Below are 19,710 nucleotides of genomic sequence, written 5' to 3'. Positions count from 1 at the left end.
AAAATTCAGCCTCAGCATTCAGTAGCTCCTAGCACAAGGTGGGTGTTTAATAAATATTTGGTGAATATGTGAGTGAGTAAGTGAAGGCAAAGCTTCTCAGAGGAGTTCATAGATAAAGTTAGCCTTTAAAAAATGTATTAGGAGTTATCAAGATTGTTCCACGCAGAAAGTACAAGTGCAAAATCCCAGCTGCAAAAGATGGCAAGGCATATCCAGGAAAGTCCAAACAGATAATTATGGCCAGACTAGAGTGTGAGAAAGGAAGACGTGAGAGATGTGCTTGCAGAAGTCAGCAAGAGTTAGGTAAGATGGAGCTTTATATTTCATCTCAGTAATTGGACTCTATACAAAGGGAAATGTGAGCCTGAGCAGTCAGAAGCAGGGAAGGAATGTGATCAGATTTGTATTTTAGGTAACACTCTGGCTGCAGCATTAAGTATGGATTTTAAAGCAGGAGCCCGCCATTGGATTGTATTGGCCAAAATGTTACAAGTGTTAACAAGTTATCTAATTTCCTTCTCCCAACCCTTTTCCCAAGAATTAGAGTGTTCTTTTCTGGAAGCTCTAGCAAGAGAACTGATCTTTTTTCAGTAGGATTATGCCTCCTGATTCCTGACTCACAGTTGTGAGGTCCCAGGAAGATATAAAAGGGCTTTATAAGGATGGTTCTGGGACCTCTGGAGTTGCCAGACCATCAGGAACCAAATATAACAGTGGTATCTTTCTAACAAAATCTTGATTTGGGAAATGGAGTGTTTAATTACAGTTAATCCTATCTTTTGTTACACCAAATATGAGGAACATCCTCAAAAGAGCTATGACTTTAATCAATTCATGTACAAGAAAGAGAAAGCAGTTCCTGACTTATCAAGAATTTATCCCTAGTCGACCTTTATCCAAAATCCTCATACTTTCTTGGTGTTACTTTGTTCTTTATGCTTGCCCAACAAATATCTTAATCTTCTTTCTTATTTATCCACAAGAACTTTTAAATTGTCTTTGATACCTTTGTACAGTTATCCTACAGAAGCTCCTTCAAACTAAAGGAACTTTTATGGAGTTAGACCACCCAAGTTCAATTCCTGGATCAAACACTTACTAGCTAAATGACCTTGGACAAGATAATTCAGCCTCTGACTCTCTATTGTCTTATCTATAAAATGGGGCTAATAGCAGTTCTTGTCTGCTAGGGTTGTCCTGAGAATTAAATTAGACAATTCATAAGAGCCTTTTAGAATAGTGCCAGCCACATAAGAAGTACTCAATAAATGAAAGTTGTTGTGCTATTGATGGTATTTGTCCAGATAGCACTCTCAGATTTTTGTCTGTACCCCTCTTTGTACTTATTCCTTTGTCTCATAATGTCCTAAAGATAGTTTTAAAATAAGTTGCTTCAGATTTGAGTAACTCTAACTGTACTTCTCACATTCAGAAACAACTTACAATTCCATTTAATATAGACATCAATAATGAAATCTCTAGAAGACGAGTGTTTCTACGAATTTGTATTCATTACACAGAGTGAGTAGGTATAATGTGAGAAGAACTAGATAGTGGATCAGAACGACATGGGTATAAATCCTCTTTCTGCTGAGTACTATGAATAATTGAGTGATCTTAAGAAATTTAACTGATCTCTGGTGTTTCCCATCTGTAAAAACAAAACTCTTGTGAGTGTTTAATAATAGAAGGTATACAAAATTCTTGGCATGTAGCAACTGCTCAATAAATAGGAGTTATAATTTTTCTACAACTTACTAAAAAGCCTAGGAAAAAATGAAGATTTTGTAGCTTAACAGCCATTTCTTCTTCTTGATTATGTACATATTTTTTCCTGAAACAGGATGGATTCTTAAAACTTCATCAAAGGAAAGATTTGAACATAAAAAATAATAATAGTACATCTCTTTGGGGTTTATATCAGTTGTTTCACATAGCTCAGAGCCATTTTGGATAATATGAACCTTTACAATGTTATCAGGAAGGAGTCAAACACCCTTAATCAAATAATTTCTTGGTTATTATTTCATAAAGAGATTAATCAAAGTCAGATTCACATGAACACTCCCTTCTTCATGACACTGTGGCAAGATGTGCTTCATTTCAAGTAATTAATCAGTTATATATCTGGTGGAGAAATTGTATGAAAATCAGAGAAACCCATGAGTTTGAACTTCCCAATCTTGCCCACTTTGGAGCAATCGTTCACACCTAGAAAAAGACTAAAATACAGGGATTTACAAAACATAAGAAGGATCAAAGAGTCAAAAATTACACTGGAAAAAGTAGTGCTTTCTAAGTGGACAAGAATGGAATTTCTAGAGAATGCATGTTGGATTGACTAATGCTATAACAGGGAGACTGTGTGTGAGGGTGTACTTATTGGGGCAAAAGAGAGATGGTAACATCCTGTTGGACCACCCTAATGAAATTACAAGTGCTTCCCCATTTTTCTTTTATGTGACACAAGAGTAAAATTAGATACATGAAGTCATAATGTCCCACCTGCACTACTGAGAAATTCAAGAATTCATCCCTACTGCAAAACTTGGGGAAGAGTTACATGGTTTCCTGCCACACCCAGGCAAATGGGCCCCTAGAGTTCTCTCTGTGGATGACTCAGGAAGAAATTCTGTCAGACTCCATAAGCATGAGACATTAGGAGGCCAATTGCTTTATTCTTCCCCTCTTCTCAACTTGTCCCCCTACTCCAATAGATTTGGGAAAACCCCCACAGTGTACAATAGGAAATGAGAGTCCAGCTATACTTCATTGACCTGAAGTGGTCTCATCTATTAAATAGATCCACTATGCTACTCTCAGAGAAATTACAGCCAAAAATATTTTAAGTCTCAGGGCAGGGTTACATATATAAAGGCTCTATTATTTAATCTTTGTGTTCTTGTTCTGGGATTGGCAAAGCCTAGTGGGACCATCTTGAAAGTATCCTGAAGATAGGGACTTGGATGAAGCTGGCAGGAGCCCACCAGGAACGCTAAGGACATGGATGACTCTGTTGTATTTATTAGTTAAGATAGGCAAAGTTAGGCTGTGATAGCAGATTAACCCTAAATATCAATGTAATACAATAAAGGTTTGTTTTTCACTCATATGACATGGCCACTACAGACTTTGCCATTTTATAGTTACACAATCTGGAACAGTTGCCTCTCTAAATCGCGGAAGAGAGGTTTCTTGGGTTGGGCTACCTGGAAAACAGATCAAGATGATTTCTGTGCAGAAAGCTTACCAGAGAGTAAACTTGGAATTGACACCTAAAAGAAGGACAGAATTGGTTGGGCAGAGAACTGTTGAACTACGATGGAGTAACAACAAAGATGTTGGCCGTAGGAGTTCTGGAGTTGGAATGGTTGTTGAGTTATCTTACCTTAAAGCAAGGGGTCTAGGCCTTTGTTACCCCAAGCCCATTTCCATTAACTCAGATTCATGGACTCTACATTATTGTACTATGTCCTATACTGTGGTATTCTGTTCTCTTCAAATCGCATCTTCTCATACTTCACATCATCATAATCTGTGCCTAGACACATTCCAGTTGCCTCTTGTTGAGCCATTCAGACTGGTCTCCTTAACTACCCACCTGATTGAATTGCTGGGACCTGAAACCTTGAAATCTTGGGACTCAGCCAATACCACTGAACTGGGACAAAAAGAAACAGATACTTTCTGAACCTTAAAATTTTATGAAAGTGTATTTTCTGTGATCAGCTGGGTTTTTTTCTTTTAATCACTTGATTTTTTTCTCACTATCCTTGTATATACACATTACTTCTCATCATTACAGAGTTATTAAGTATTTCATCTAGACAGTGCCCTGTGCTTTAAGGACCTAGACCAATTATAATTAAAGCGGGGTATGGATCACTGCGTATATGGCATTAGTCCTTGGACACTAGGTAGCTATTAACCTACTTTAATAATTGACTGAGACTATTGATTCTTTAAATATAGCGATATGTTTCTATCTTAGTAGAACCAATTATAATTCATAAGCCCATTGAAGAACAGCTGACTTCTCAAAACTCTATTCTCCATCTCAGGGAGTTGAGAAATAATGAATGACAACTAAATGACCTCTAACCCCATGGATGTCTGGGGCTGGACAACTGCATGAATCCAACTCAAACACTCCGTGAGTATTTCCACTGTAATAGGACCCAGAGATGAAGAGAGAACATGTGAGAAGCAGGAAAAGCTCATGGAACAAGCCATCACTGGTCATTTCACTCATTACTTCTCTGGGTCCAGGAGGAATTTGAATCTGCCAGTGATATAATCAGTCTAACCAACAATGAAAATACAGATGGCTCTGCAGTTAAAAAAGCAATGACTTTGTGGAAAGATATTAAAATAGGTATAATGAAGCTGGGTTAAATATTTAGCTAAAAAAAGTTCTTACAAAGGCAAATATTTCTCCCATAAAAGAGTACCATAAACAAAATTTTTAACAGATTTTGTAAAATTCTATCAGATGTAAGTTTAAGGAGAATATGGCAGTTAAGATCATTGATTTTGAAGCAAAAGGAGAAAGGAATGCTGAGTTTGCATCTTGTCTGTGCCATCTTCTGTTTATGTTCCCTTGACTTGCATTTCCTCAGCTTTAAGATAAAGATAATGATGCAGGGATGTATATAATGTATACAAAGTGCCTAGCATAGGACCTGCAATGCATAAGAGCAAGGCAATTGGAGCTATTCATTCTGGCAGGATGCTTTCAGCTATAAATAACAGAAATTCAATTCAAGATAGCCTAAATAGTAAGGAGTTGAATTGGTTCAGTAACTGGAAATCCAAAATTGAGGTGGGTTGCAGAATTGACTTAATCCAGTAATACCAGCTGTTTCTCTGTAGATACCTTAATTCTGTCCCTAGCTGTGTACCCACTTCATCTTCAGTCTGGTAGCTAAATGGCTGCCCAGTTGTGAGCCCCACAATGTTCAGAAGAAAAGACATGTATTTTTCTAAGACCTTTTCCAGAACCCATAAACTTTTCATGCCCCTTTGGATCAAATGCCTGTGCCATTTCCTTGCTCCTAGGGTAATGTCCTTATTTGATTGGCTTAGCCCCTTGTCCCTAAACCCATTGTTAGGAAGGAGAGTGGTACCATGAGTAGCTTAAAATGACCAAAGATTACTATTATAGTTCAGGTGAATTAGGTTCCACTGAGACACAAGTGCTACTTAGGGGAGATGGTAAGAGTATCTGAACAAAATCAGGGTTCTGTTATGAAGGAAGTGGATAATAGAAGTTGTGTAGGTGATCAACAATGACCAAGAAAGGGAATCCATAATTTGTGGAGTCAAGGTCTTACTTAGATCTTTTTAGGCTCTAAATAGCATAATATAATATAATATAATATAATATAATATAATATAATAATATAATATAATCAACTAATTTAATCTTCACAACAGCCCTGTGAGGTGCACTTTATGATGCCCATTTTGCATATGAGGAAACTGTGTCAGTGAAAAAAGTGTTCTGGGTCACAAATCTAGAAACTCATTAAGAGTCAGAGTTATACCTCTGTGACTTGTTCCTTTTCTGTACAATGAGAACAGCAATAGCACCTATCTCATAAGGTTTTGTGAGAATTAATTTGAGTTAATATATGTGACATGCTTGGAAGAGTGCCTGACACGAAGTAAGCAAGCAGTAAGCTCTCACATTTTCTTAAATTCATTTCATAGAATCTAAGAGTCCATCAGTGGTAAAAAAAACTCCATTATTTTCCATTATTACCACTAAGAGAGAAAAGAAGTGCTTCTGATTAAACTATAACCTAAGGCATTCTTATCACTTGTAATTTTATATTATATTTATTGGAAAAATGCTTTTGGCTTAATTAAACATAGATTCTTTTTATCATAAATCAACTTTGTGCATACATAAAAAAGAAAATGCAAGTAAAATAAATTGGTTAAGGTATTCCTACAACTTCTTCAAAACCAAAATCCTCCTATTCATCACTTTCCAACTTAGAGTCATCAATCAAAATCCAAGTAATTCCACATAATAGCTCCTGTACCGGGAAGAGTGCTGGTGGTGAAGCCTTTCCTAAAATAACCCATAATATCATGAAAAGCCTTTACCAAGCATCACACTAACATGGCTTTGTAATTATGTAGTTAATTTTCTTTGACTCTGGCTCTAGAAATATTGCCAATACTCAGAATAACAACTGATTTCTAGTGGTTTAAAATTCTGTCTCCAGGATTTCCTTCCATGCTGTTGCCACCCATTCAGCATGTTTTGATTCTGACACTCTGAACCATATAACAGCTGCTGTTTCCCTGAGAGATTATAAAATGCCATCAACTGAAAGATACATCCTAGTTTCAGATATCTTAAAATACTACAGATATGACTCTTGAAGTTGATGTAATAAAATACTCTTATCTTCATTATTAGTTTGTCTTATTTTTCTTTTATTATCGAAGTATAGTTGACATACAATGTCACAATATTAGTTTCATGTGTTCAGCCTAGTGATTTGACAATTCTATATACTATACAGTTGCTAATCACCATCTGTCACCATACATTGTTACAATATTGCTGACCAGGTTCCCTATGCTGTGATTTTCATCCCCATGACTTATTTATTTTATAACTGGAAGCTTATACATGTTAATTCCTCTTTTACCCAACAGCCCACCCCTCTCCTCTCTGGCAACCACCAGTTCTCTGTATCCATGAGTCTGTGTCTAGTTTCTGTTTTTGTTGTTGTTGTGACTATTTGCTTTGCTTTTAGATTCCACATGTAAGTAAAATAATATGGTATTTGTCTTTCTCTGTCTGACTTATTTCACTTGGCATAATACCCTCTAGTTCCATCCATGCTGTCATGAATGGCAAGATTTCATTCTGTTTCAAGGCTGAATAATATTCCTCTGTGTGTGTGTGTGTGTGTGTGTGTGTGTGTGCATGCCATATCTTCTTTCTTCCATTCATCTATCAGTAGGCACTTGGGTTGCTTCTATATTTTGGCTATTGTAAGTATTGCTGCAGTAAACATGGGGATGCATATATCTTTTTAAATTAGTGTTTCCATTTTCTTCAGATAATAGTAGAATTACTGGATTGTGTGATATTTATTTTTCAAAATTTTTTAAGAAGCTCCATACTGTTTTCCAGAGTTTCTGCACCAATTTGCAATCCCACCAACAGTGAAGGAGGGTTCCTTTTTCTCTACAACCTCATCAACATTTGTTATTTCTTGTGTTTTTTATTTTAGCCATTCTGACATGTGTAAGGTGATATCTCCGTGTGGTTTTGACTTACATTTCCCTGATTATTAATGTTGTTGAGCATCTCTTCGTGTTTCTGTTGGATATCTGTATTTCTTCTTTAGAAAAATGTCTGTTCAGGCTCTCTGCCTATTTTTTAATTGGATTACTTGGTTTTTGGTGTTGAGTTGTAGGAGTTATTTGTATATTTTGGGTATTAATTCCTTATGAAATATATCATTTGCAAACATAATTTGGCATTCAATAGGTTGCCTTTTAACTTTATTGATGGTTTCCTTTGCTGTGCAAATGTTTTGTAGCTTGGTGTAATCCCAATAGTTTATTTTTGCTTTTGTTTTATCTGTCTCCAAAGACCATAGGCCTTATAGTAAAACCAAAATCAGATGTCAATAGCAACAGTGTTAATCAAATAAACAAAAACTGAACACAAATTGAGTCACTCTTACTGAGAAAGTTAAGTTAAAGGAAAGAGATACCAAAAAAAAATTCAGTTGGAAAGGTATCTTGTTTTATTGATTAGAAATAATAAGAACAGAGATTTAGTTTGGAAAGCTATCCTAAGATACTTTTTTTTTCTTTTTAGATTACTGAAAAGAATCAGAAACTTTGAAGTGCAAAAGCATTGAAATGTCCATCAAAGGCCATCCACTTGTCATCATAAGCAAGAGCCTTCACATCTGTATTTTTAACAAGTTCCTCAGGAGATATTGAGGCTTAACTTATGGAGAGTGAATAGACCACCAGTGGCCAATACACAGCAAAGTAACTTAAGAGAACTTCGACAAGAGCCACTTAAAAGGACAACCTAGTAAGAAGTGTATCTGCCTCGATGCTTAGATTCATAAGGAGTCATGGAGAAGGAAAGACATTGCTTCTCACATTTACTTTTTAAGACTGACTGTTTATTTTTTTTTATTTTTTTATTTTTTTTTTAATTTTTTTTTAAATTTATTTATGATAGTCACACACAGAAAGAGAGAGGCAGAGACACAGGCAGAGGGAGAAGCAGGCTCCATGCACCGGGAGCCCGACGTGGGATTCGATCCTGGGTCTCCAGGATCGTGCCCTGGGCCAAAGGCAGGTGCCAAACCGCTGTGCCACCCAGGGATCCCAAGACTGTTTAAAAAAAACAACTCCTTTCTGACCTAGTAATTGTTAGTTCAATGACAAGTTTAAGGGCTGCTTCTTTTGATCAAAAAAATTGGGATCAGTTAAGAACACAATCTTTTAAATGGAAAGACTCTTTTAGGAATTATAGGTAAAACACACCTGTAGGTCAAGTCTTAAAGTTCATAGCATGGGAGGGTGCCAGCCAATGTCTTTGAGATACAACCACCAACATTTCAGGATGCTTGAGGGATAGACAGGTGGTCTCTTGATTGCTACCTCTTCTAATAACTTTACAGAATTCAAAAACATCTCACTTCTATAAAAGTCTCATAATTAGCTATGTCAGCTAAAACTATTTAAAACAATAGAACAGAACCTAAAAGTTGTCACACCAGTAGTATTTTTTTCAGTGCCAAGATGTCTCCCTTCTAAAGATACTTCACAAACCTCAAGGTCATCTTTTTTCTTTTTTTTTAGCTTTTTTTTTTTAAATAAATTAATTTTTTTATTGGTGTTCAATTTACCAACATACAGAATAACACCCAGTGCTCATTCCGTCAATTGTCCCCCTCAGTGCCCGTCACCCACTCACCCCCACCCCCCGCCCTCCTCCCCATCCACCACCCCTAGCTTGTTTCCCAGAGTTAGGAGTCTTTATGTTCTGTCTCCCTTTCTGATATTTCCCACACATTTCTTCTCCCTTCCCTTATATTCCCTTTCACTATTATTTATATTCCCCAAATGAATGAGAACATATAATGTTTGTCCTTCTCCGACTGACTTACTTCACTCAGCATAATACCCTCCAGTTCCATCCACGTTGAAGCAAATGGTGGGTATTTGTCGTTTCTAATGGCTGAGGAATATTCCATTGTATACATAAACCACAGCTTCTTTATCCATTCATCTTTCGATGGACACCGAGGCTCCTTCCACAGTTTGGCTATCGTGGCCATTGCTGCTAGAAACATCGGGGTGCAGGTGTCCCGGCATTTCATTGCATCTGAATCTTTGGGGTAAATCCCCAACAGTGCAATTGCTGGGTCGTAGGGCAGGTCTATTTTTAACTGTTTGAGGAACCTCCACACAGTTTTCCAGAGTGGCTGCACCAGTTCACATTCCCACCAACAGTGCAGGAGGGTTCCCTTTTCTCCACATCCTCTCCAACATTTGTGGTTTCCTGCCTTGTTAATTTTCCCCATTCTCACTGGTGTGAGGTGGTATCTCATTGTGGTTTTGATTTGTATTTCCCTGATGGCAAGTGATGCAGAGCATTTTCTCATGTGCGTGTTGGCCATGTCTATGTCTTCCTCTGTGAGATTTCTCTTCATGTCTTTTGCCCATTTCATGATTGGATTGTTTGTTTCTTTGCTGTTGAGTTTAAGAAGTTCTTTATAGATCTTGGAAACTAGCCCTTTATCTGATACATCATTTGCAAATATCTTCTCCCATTCTGTAGGTTCTCTTTTGGTTTTGTTGACTGTATCCTTTGCTGTGCAAAAGCTTCTTATCTTGATGAAGTCCCAATAGTTCATTTTTGCTTTTGTTTCTTTTGCCTTCGTGGATGTATCTTGCAAGAAGTTACTGTGGCCCAGTTCAAAAAGGGTGTTGCCTGTGTTCTTCTCTAGGATTTTGATGGAATCTTGTCTCACATTTAGATCTTTCATCCATTTTGAGTTTATCTTTGTGTATGGTGCAAGAGAGTGGTCTAGTTTCATTCTTCTGCATGTGGAATGTCCAATTTTCCCAGCACCATTTATTGAAGAGACTGTCTTTCTTCCAGCGGATAGTCTTTCCTCCTTTATCGAATATTAGTTGACCATAAAGTTCAGGGTCCACTTCTGGGTTCTCTATTCTGTTCCACTGATCTATGTGTCTGTTTTTGTGCCAGTACCACACTGTCTTGATGACCACAGCTTTGTAGTACAACCTGGAATCTGGCATTGTGATGCCCCCAGATATGGTTTTCTTTTTTAAAATTCCCTTGGCTATTCGGGGTCTTTTCTGATTCCACATCAAGGTCATCTTTGTTAATTTCTGCTGCACTTCATTAATTTAGTTCATCAGTCAACAAATATCTTCCCATTCCTATTATTTCCTGGGCACTATAATAAGTTCTGCCAAAAAGAAAAATGACTAAAACATGCCCTTCCTTTCTGAAGAGCTCAGAATCTAGTGGAGACAGATAAATAATGGTAGGAAGGGAGTATGATGTATAGTTTGATAGAGAGAAGCAGAAGAGATAAAATAGTAACTGAACTCAAACTTAAGAACTCGAATAGGTCTGTCTTGGAGGAAAGAAGACTTGCTGTGGTTAATTACAGTCTGGTTCTTCCTGGAAATGCCCAGTGTTTCCCTACTTCTTAGGTAGTGAGAGTACAAAACAAGTGGTATGATAACTATAGCAGACAGCTTCACAATTTTCTTCACTCCCCTTGATGAGTAACTGTATTTCTCAGAATTCACTGTAGTTTAATTTTTTTAAGTACCAAGAAAAGGCAGGGGGAACCAGTTTCATATCTGATTACCTTTGTGTTTTTTTGCCTTTCCAAAGGAAAAAAAAATCAGTAGCTCCTCCATTTTAGCAAATACAGAAAACAGACTTATTTCTCCTCTTGAGGTACTTATTTAAACAGAAATGTTTGGAAATGGGTGTCACCTGGGTGCTTTAATAAGAAACGGTTGGGATAAACTTTTTAGCATACTTATCCTGGTATAATTGAATAGCACTTAAAAGCCAGTGGACTCTGGGTGAAAGGATACAGAGATTTTTTTGTAATGTTTTATTTTTAAAACTTTTTATTTTAAATGTCCTAAGCCATTTACTTTAAATTATTTCCAGATGAAAGTTTAAAAAGATACAAAGGAAACAAAGGAACATTGGAAACAAAGAAAAAAGAATGCAGCAGGATTTTACCAGGATAAGAAAGGCAAAAAAAGGTAGCTAGGGAAGGAATTCAAGACAAGGGTACAGAGACATGAACCCACATGGTGCGCCCAGATAGGTAGTTTAAAAGGCTGGAATATGGAGATAGCCAAGGCATAAGGGCTAGGAAAGAGCATGAACAAATATGACACAAGAGAGGCAAGATCATAGAGGAACTTGTATAGCATGCTAAGGTCTTTTATTTGCATTTTGTAGGATTCCAAACCCCAATAAAGTGTTTGGAACAGGAAAGTGACTTGATTACATTTGCATTTTAAAAGATTTTATTTATTTATTTGAGAGAAAGTGCACACACGAGCAGGAAGAGAGGCAGAGAGAGAGAATCCCAAGCATCAAGTGTGGAGCCCAACACAGGGCTCAATCTCAGGACCCTGAGATCACGACTTGGCTGAAATCAAGAGTCAGATGCTTAACCAACTGAGCCACCTCGGCCCCCATTATTTACATTTTTAAAAGATCATTGGTATCAACATGGAGAATTAATTGAAGGAAAATGAAGCAAAGGAAAAAGAAACAAGTAAGAAGGTTATTTAATTAGTCCAGTGAAAGATCATATGGAATTGGAAAATCATAAGACAACCCAAATTTTGATTCAAACATGATTAAAATTGCTGTGAAACCACAGAGTACATATCACCATGGTCTTTTATGAGAAATCTCAACAGGAAGGAAAGTTTCTTGGCATAAGAGCCCTTAAAGCTGCAAAGCACTGAGCTAGTCATGATTTGTTATAAAAAGTACAGAAGAAACTTGACAAATACTTGTAAATCCAATATCACAAAAGTATAATAAAAAAAGAGAATTATTCAACTGCAGTGAACATAATTAAACCTATAGTACATCATATATTGTTAATAAAATTGAGATTCTAGCCAGTTTGCTAAAGGGGAACAAAGATTTCCTTTAAAACTTTCACTAAGATTCATAGTTTTCTCCTTAATATAATCCTTAATTCTAAGTTACTGTCAGTTTTGCATGTTTGTGATTAGATGTATTTTACTCACTATCTGTCTATTTTTAGGAATTTGCACTTGCTACATTATGTTGCAGAAAACTGAGTTTTTCATGAAATTATAATGCACACTGACTTCTTCCTGGGACTCCTCTACTCCATAAAAGCTATGAATTTGAAAGTGTTGATCTTTGCTTTTCCCTATAGACACATTTGAGAAAAAAAAAAACTTTAATGCATAATTCCAAGAGATTTATTTTAATGCAAGTCTGTTACTTCCACAATGACAAGAAGGCTGACCTAGGACTTAGATGGCCATGGAGAGGAACAGGTGGAGTTAGGTGACTTTGTAGAGCAGACCAGTGGGTCTTACTCTTTATAAGATAATGAATGATGAAAGAGTGGGGAATACTTCCCAGATTTCTGTCTGAAGTGATGAGGAATATAGCAGTGTCATTAATAAAAATGCAGGAGAGAGAGTAGCTTCAAAAGATAAGTATCATTTAAGATATATTCAAATTGAATGTGCCTTTACTTACATTCAAAAATATATTCAAAACAAAAACATATTCAGTGGGTACTTGAAAATATAGATCTGAGCTCAGGAGACACACTGGGTTTGGCAATAAAGATTTGAGGATCAACAGTGTATTAGTGATAACAATAGCAGTGACACTGATGCCCACTGAAATAATAATCCTTTACATTTGTACAGAAATTTTTAAAGCACACTTACCATATAATATCTCATCTAAGGTAGGTCATCCAAAGGCAGTTATTCCCATTTTACAGGTGAATACACTAAAGACCAGACAGGTTAACACTCACCCAAATTCACTAGTCCACCCTAGAGTGCAGGTCCTCCAACTCCATTACAAGTGTTCTTTCTTTTGTTCTATACTGACTCGATAAAATAACTGTGTGCAAATCTGTGGGAAGGACTATAGCGCTAAATACTGTGCTTTCCAACTTGGATAAACCTAGTCATTCAGAAACAAATTTCAAAGTCTCCATTGCACTAAAATCATAACAACTTAAGCACACATAAACTTAACATGCTTAATTCTGAAAGTACTGTAGGTGGTTATTTGTTCCTTCCTCCCAAAGTTGGGATCTGCCTCTGTCATGTAATTTTGGAAGATTCTCACCTCCTATCATGAGGAGGAAAAGGAGACTTTGAATTAATCATCTATTATATTGCCTTCTACTTGCTCTCCTGTGGCAAGAAGAATTCAGCTGTCCTGTGCCTTTACCTTAATTCATAAACACACAGAGAGGACGGAATGAGCAAACTGTTGGATCCCACATGTCATTCCTATGGACTCTCACAGAAGGTTGATAGAGAACGTAAGTGGGCACAAAACCACAGAAGAACAATGTCATCCACTGTGTTATTGAATTTGATGATCCAAGTTACTCAGACCAGAATGTTCTCTAACCTAAAATATATCTCTTATGGAGAAACTGGTTAAAACTCCTAAGTTAGAGGTTATTTATTTGTTTGTCAGAGGGAAAGAGTTTTGAATATGTGAGGTGAAATGGTATTGAATGGAATGAACAGGACTTCAGAAGAAATTTTTTAAAGAATGTAGCCTACTTAAAGGCAAACAGCAAGAACTATTTGTGAAGTAGAAAGAAGTGGTGAAGGACTCAGGGAAGGAAACAAAAGGAGTGCTACTAACAAAAAGCACTAGCCTTGGAAGTAGTGTGCACTCAACCATGCAGAATTGCATCCACTTTAAAAAGTACAAAATGAACATTTTTCAAGTAGAGCCACAATAGTGGCTATTGAAATGCAGCAAAATGATCCAGAAATCAAAAGATATAAAGCAATCTCAGCAACTGAAATAAAGCTCCAGACACGACACTACTCTCAATCGCACATAAATGTCAGACATCATATATTTTATACCCTAAGATAGCATTAAATTTAATGGGAATTTTACGTGCACAAAGACTCTGGAGTTTGGATACATGAAATAAAGATTTGAATTGCTAATTTGAAGAATGGATCAGAAGGACCCCTATAAGCCTTGGAAAAGTAGGATTTGGGATTTGAGCAATTTTTCTTTGGTAGGGGTAGATTGCTATTGGCTTATTAGGATGTTCTCAGTTGGATTTCCCTTTTTATGTTCCTTTAATGCAGTGACTGACACATAACATTTATAAATGGGTCCATAAAACATCTGGGAATGAGTGAGGAAAATAAAATCAAAGGTAGGTGATGACAAAAAAAAATGAAATAAAACTGCAGGCAAGAGTAGGGCATTGGGAAAGAGAGTCAGAAAAAGGACTTGAAATAAATAAAGAACATAAACAATTGGACTAATTTTTGTAGTGATCTGGTAAATCTATCCTTATTAGATATATGCAAGTATTAAGGAAGAAATATTCTCTCTTATAAAACACAAAAAGAAATAAGAATAAGCATATTCTAATAGTATCATTTGGGATAGGTTTCTTTTAATGTATTCACTACGTCTGCATTTTCCAAACAAGCATGTCTATTTTTATGATCGGGAAAATGCCTTAATCTAAGAAGACTTTCTAAGCAAAATCTTACAGTTCAAGCATCACCAGCATCTGTAATAATGGTACACCCCAAAATGCAGGCCCATGCAACATCCACATTGTAGAAAGAACTGAATATGATCTGGTCTCCAATTCTTGTTACTAGCTGTGGAGTTTGAGCAAGTCTCTTTCACTCTCTAAACCTCGTTTCCTAATAGATAAAAATCAGGACGGTAATGGCTACCCACTCAGCTCACAGAGTAGGAAAAACAAATGATACGAATGTATTTCCAACTACAGTGACATCTGTAAAGTGTTAGTGTGATATAAACAATGCTAAAATGCACGTTAGCTCAATTTCATCTAAAAAAAAAACCTCACTTTTTAATAATCTTTCCCTTGTTTTTTTTTTAATAAGGTACTATAATGTATTACCATCCACAAGAAAACTCCTGTTAATGTTTTCAAGAACTGTGTATTTTTTATGATTATATATGAATGTTGTCTCAGGCAGAGTCTAGGTAGAAAATTGAATCCTGAGAAAGAAGATTGAAATACAGAGACTTAATGAAGGGACTGCTTTCAGAAGCGTGGGTAGAGTCAAGGGGTTAGACAGGACATGGTGCGGCACACAGAGAATAGTAAGGACGGGAAGTATTTCCATCCCTTAGCCAAAGGCCACAGGGGAAAAAAATACAGCTACCTGGCAGGAGCTATAGTCACAGAGAGCCATAGATTTGGTACCACAGGGGAAAGAAATCAAATGCCAGATCACTTTCTTTGCCAGCCCTTCAGTATTGGACTAGCACCTTTCATTGACCAAAACTAATTATAAACCCTCTGATGTGGGACACCTGGGTGGCTCAGCGGTTGGGCGTCTGCCTTTGGCTCAGGGCACGATCCCGGGGTCCTGGGATGGAGTCCCACATCGGACTCCTTGCGGGGAGCCTGCTTCTCCCTCTGCCTGTGGCTCTGCCTCCCTGTGTCTCTCATAAATAAATAAATAAAATATTTTTAAAAATAAATAAATAAACCCTCTGATGAGGGAACTTCCAAAATGCCATCTATAAGAATCAACCTCTCAGAGCACACAGCAAAGCAATCAAGAATGGAAAATCAATCTGATGGGAGGCTGGCAGGCAGAGAACAATTAGTACATATATTAAAATGGAAAATAGGAGGTGCTTGGGTGGCTCAGTGGTTGAGCATCTGCTTTTGGCTCAGGTCGAGTCCCCTGCAGGGAGGCTGCTTCTCCCTCTGCCTATGCCTCTGCCTCTCTCTGTGTATCTCTCATGAATAAATAAATAAAATCTTTTAAATAAATAAAATCTTTTAAATAAATAAATAAATAAATAAATAAATAAATAAATAAAATGGAAAATAGTTATATATAGTTAGTTTTGTATATTAAACTTCCAGTTAGCATTGTATCAATGACCATTTTTCCATATTACATAAAGTTTTTCCTGTGATATAATTTTCTATGACTTCATAGCATTTTATCAACAGGATATATTACAATTTATTGGAGACATATAAATTATTTCTTTTCTCTCTTCCAAATATCCTCATATATCAGTATTTTTGCATTTATCTCATAGTGATCTTATAACTCCTAGAGTTGGAATAATGGATTGTAAAATCTAAAGTTATTGGTGCATGTGCCAAATTCTCCTCCAGCAAATACATGAGAGTGCCCATTTTAGTACAAACTCACCAATACTAGGCATTTTTATATTTTTAATTTGACATTTCAATCAGTGAAGAAAAATCTATCCTATTTTAATTTGCATTTCTTTAATTAGTAGTAATATTAAATATGTTTTCAATATCACTATTTCTTCTGTAGAGAAATTAGTTCCTGGGTTTTTCTTGTTCCTCTTTTACAGGGAATAATTTACAAGAAATTACTTGAAATAAGGTGTTCTAGTGTCAGTTTATTCTCTAGTTATTTAGGGTATATTTGTTTAATTGCTACACATTATTTTCTACCATTATTTTTCAAATTTTAAAGGCATAAGTTTATAGGTGAAATTCCAATTTAAAAAATCTTAGAAGCTTAGAATTTTTTGTTGTTTTGTAAAGATAAAATACTTTGGCTGCCTCCATCCACCATTGACATCTGGAATGAATTATCTTAATTTAGGAAGACAGGATAGAATGAAGACGGGAAGGTGATTTGCTAAAACCATCGAAATGATAATTTTTAATAAACTACTTTCAGGTAAACAAAGAAAAAACTAAGATCCTATGACAGATTGGAGAAACATGGCCACAGTATTTTCTAACTACTCTCATCTAAAGGTAAAGCATATTTCCCCACCCTTTAAATTTTGGCTGGCCTTGTGTCTTATTCTGACCAGTAAATAGAATGCATCAAAAGTGATGTTATGGAGATCCTAGAGCCTGGGGTTTAGGAGACTTTGCAGCTTCTGCTTTTACCCTCTTGGACCACTGCCCTGACCTAGCTAACAAAAGGAAGCCCATCCAGCCTAGTGCAGGGTAAGAGGCCATGTAGAAGAACTGGGTGCCTTTGTCTACAGCCAGCACCGATAGCCAGGCATGTGAGTCAGGCCATGTTGGACCTTATAGCTCAGTCAACCCTCCAGTTGAATGCAGCCACATGAACAAGCCAGGCAAAACCAGCAGAACTACACATCCAGCCCACAGAATTGTGAGAAAAAATAAATCCTTGTTGTTTGAGCCACTAGAGTTCGTAGTGGACTGCTTCTCAGCAATGGTTAATAAATGCAGGTATAAGAGAGTATGTCTCTGAACCACTGACTGATTTCAGTTTTATCCTATAATACAGATGCGGGAAACAATAAAATATGAAAGTTTTTTCCTAGAAGTAAATGAAAAAACAAAATGTGAAAGAATCACATACAAGTTGATAAAATCAAGATATGTTAGTTTTTGAGAGGAAGAGGTAATTAATACAATTAAATTATATTGTAAACCGCACCACAACTAAAGAGTAAATCCACTTCTAGGGTATGTGTGAGCTTCTTTGGGTCCATCCCCCCATGGAAATACCACGTTGTCAATGTGCCCAGCCCTAGGGGTCTGAGGTGCCTCAGGGCACAGAACACAGCCACTGTGAGTAAACAAAGCTGGTAACCCATGGGTGTTCCCAGCACCATCATATTCTAGAGCAGAAGTCTGAAGAGTTCAAGAATTCTAAATTCCAATCTAGCCTTCCAAGTTATAATGAATGAAAGAATGAAAATGAAAGAATATTTACCCGGACAAGAAGAAAAGAATTTTACACTTGTTAACTTGACTTAAAACTAAAATATTTAAGCTTATGTTATTCTGACCTCTACTGTACTCTTCTCCAGGGCTCCACAAATGATAGCAGTGGCTCCTAACCCTCTAAATTAGAGTCCACTGACCCCTAACGGCCCATCAATATATTCTTTCCCATAACATGTTCACTTTTGATGATAATATCTCCCTCATTTGCATTTCCGTTGAACAAGTTTTGACTTAGCATTTGCTATGGACTGAATACTTTCTAAAAGGTGGTGCATGATAATTACTGAAATAACTCTTTGGCTAAAAATAAATATCCCCAATATTTCAAGTTTTGGAACATTATGAGATGGTATTACAAAAGTTGATGAAACTTTAAGCAATTTTGTTTGCTTTTTATAGTCTCATTTTTAATTCCTTTTTAATAAGAATCTGAAATGTAGGTTTGATTGTAGCTATTCATTATAGTTTTCTTTTACTGTGTGTGTTTTCTTGTGTATTTGCGTGTGTGTGTGTATTAACGGGTTTTTCTTTTCTTTGGAATAAAATTAAAAAGTAAAAAACACTCAGCAGTATACAAAACTATAAAAGTATTCTATGGCCAATTCTCTGAGCCAAGAAAGTAGCAAAACAGTTGGCAAGAAAGGGAGGATTCAAGAGATACTTGAGAAGAAAGTTAGATAAGTCTTGGAGATAGAGTAGAAGTGGAGGGTTGAAGAGAAGAGAGGGGAAGAACCAAAAATGGCAACCAACTTCTGGGTTAAGAGTTTATAAGGAACTTCTGCTGCTCCTTGAGATGGGAAGACCATGGGTAAGGAAGCCATTGAGAAAATAAAGACAATAATTGAATGCCCCAAGGGCTGCATGTGGAGAACGGATCAAGGTGGCAGAAAATACCATCGCAGGATGACTCCTTCCAATTAATTAAAGCTGTGATCATCCCTGTGTTAGCATAATCACCCTATTTGCTCACTTTTCACATGTCTATTTGGATCCAAAGCCCAATTTCTGCTTTTATTTTGCCTGGCATTCCATTTGACTAGTGAAGCACTCATCCTCCTACACTACTGACAGGCTTAGAGGACTTGACTCCGAGAACCCCTGATGGAAACACTACAGGGAGTGAAAACTGGGTTCGAGTCTGGCTGGCTGCAGTGCTTCCTATTAATGGGTAGAAATGTAATATTCATTAAAAAGAATTCAGACTTCAATCGTTCTAATAATCATGAACTCCTTTCATCAATGCATAATAGAACAAAAAGATTGATTTTCATTAGGAATGACTTTCAACATTTTTTTACTTCTTATATAAAAAATAAATCTGTTCAAAGTCTTATGAGGTTCAAGATATGTCTGATATGCTTGGAAACAGTAGGCAAGTTTTTATACAGTTGTTCTACTCTTCACCATTGTAGTCAATTTAAAATATTCCATTTTCTGGTGAAATTTAGCAGCCTAAAATTGCTTTCAATTAAGAAGCCCCTCTCACTTCTCGCTCCTTCTGCTCACTAAAATATTATTTTTTTAAAAAAACATTTAGTATGACTAGGACATTGTGTGCCTTCTTCTTTGCCCATAATGAGTTATGGGAGAAATGAGGAACAGGAGAGAGTCATCAATAAAATTACCACACCACCCATATAGAGTCCCCAAAAGTTAGAAA

This window comes from Canis lupus, chromosome 14, assembly GCF_048164855.1.
Source record: "Canis lupus baileyi chromosome 14, mCanLup2.hap1, whole genome shotgun sequence".
Lineage (NCBI taxonomy): Eukaryota > Metazoa > Chordata > Mammalia > Carnivora > Canidae > Canis > Canis lupus.
Note: the sequence above shows the minus strand (reverse complement) of the source record.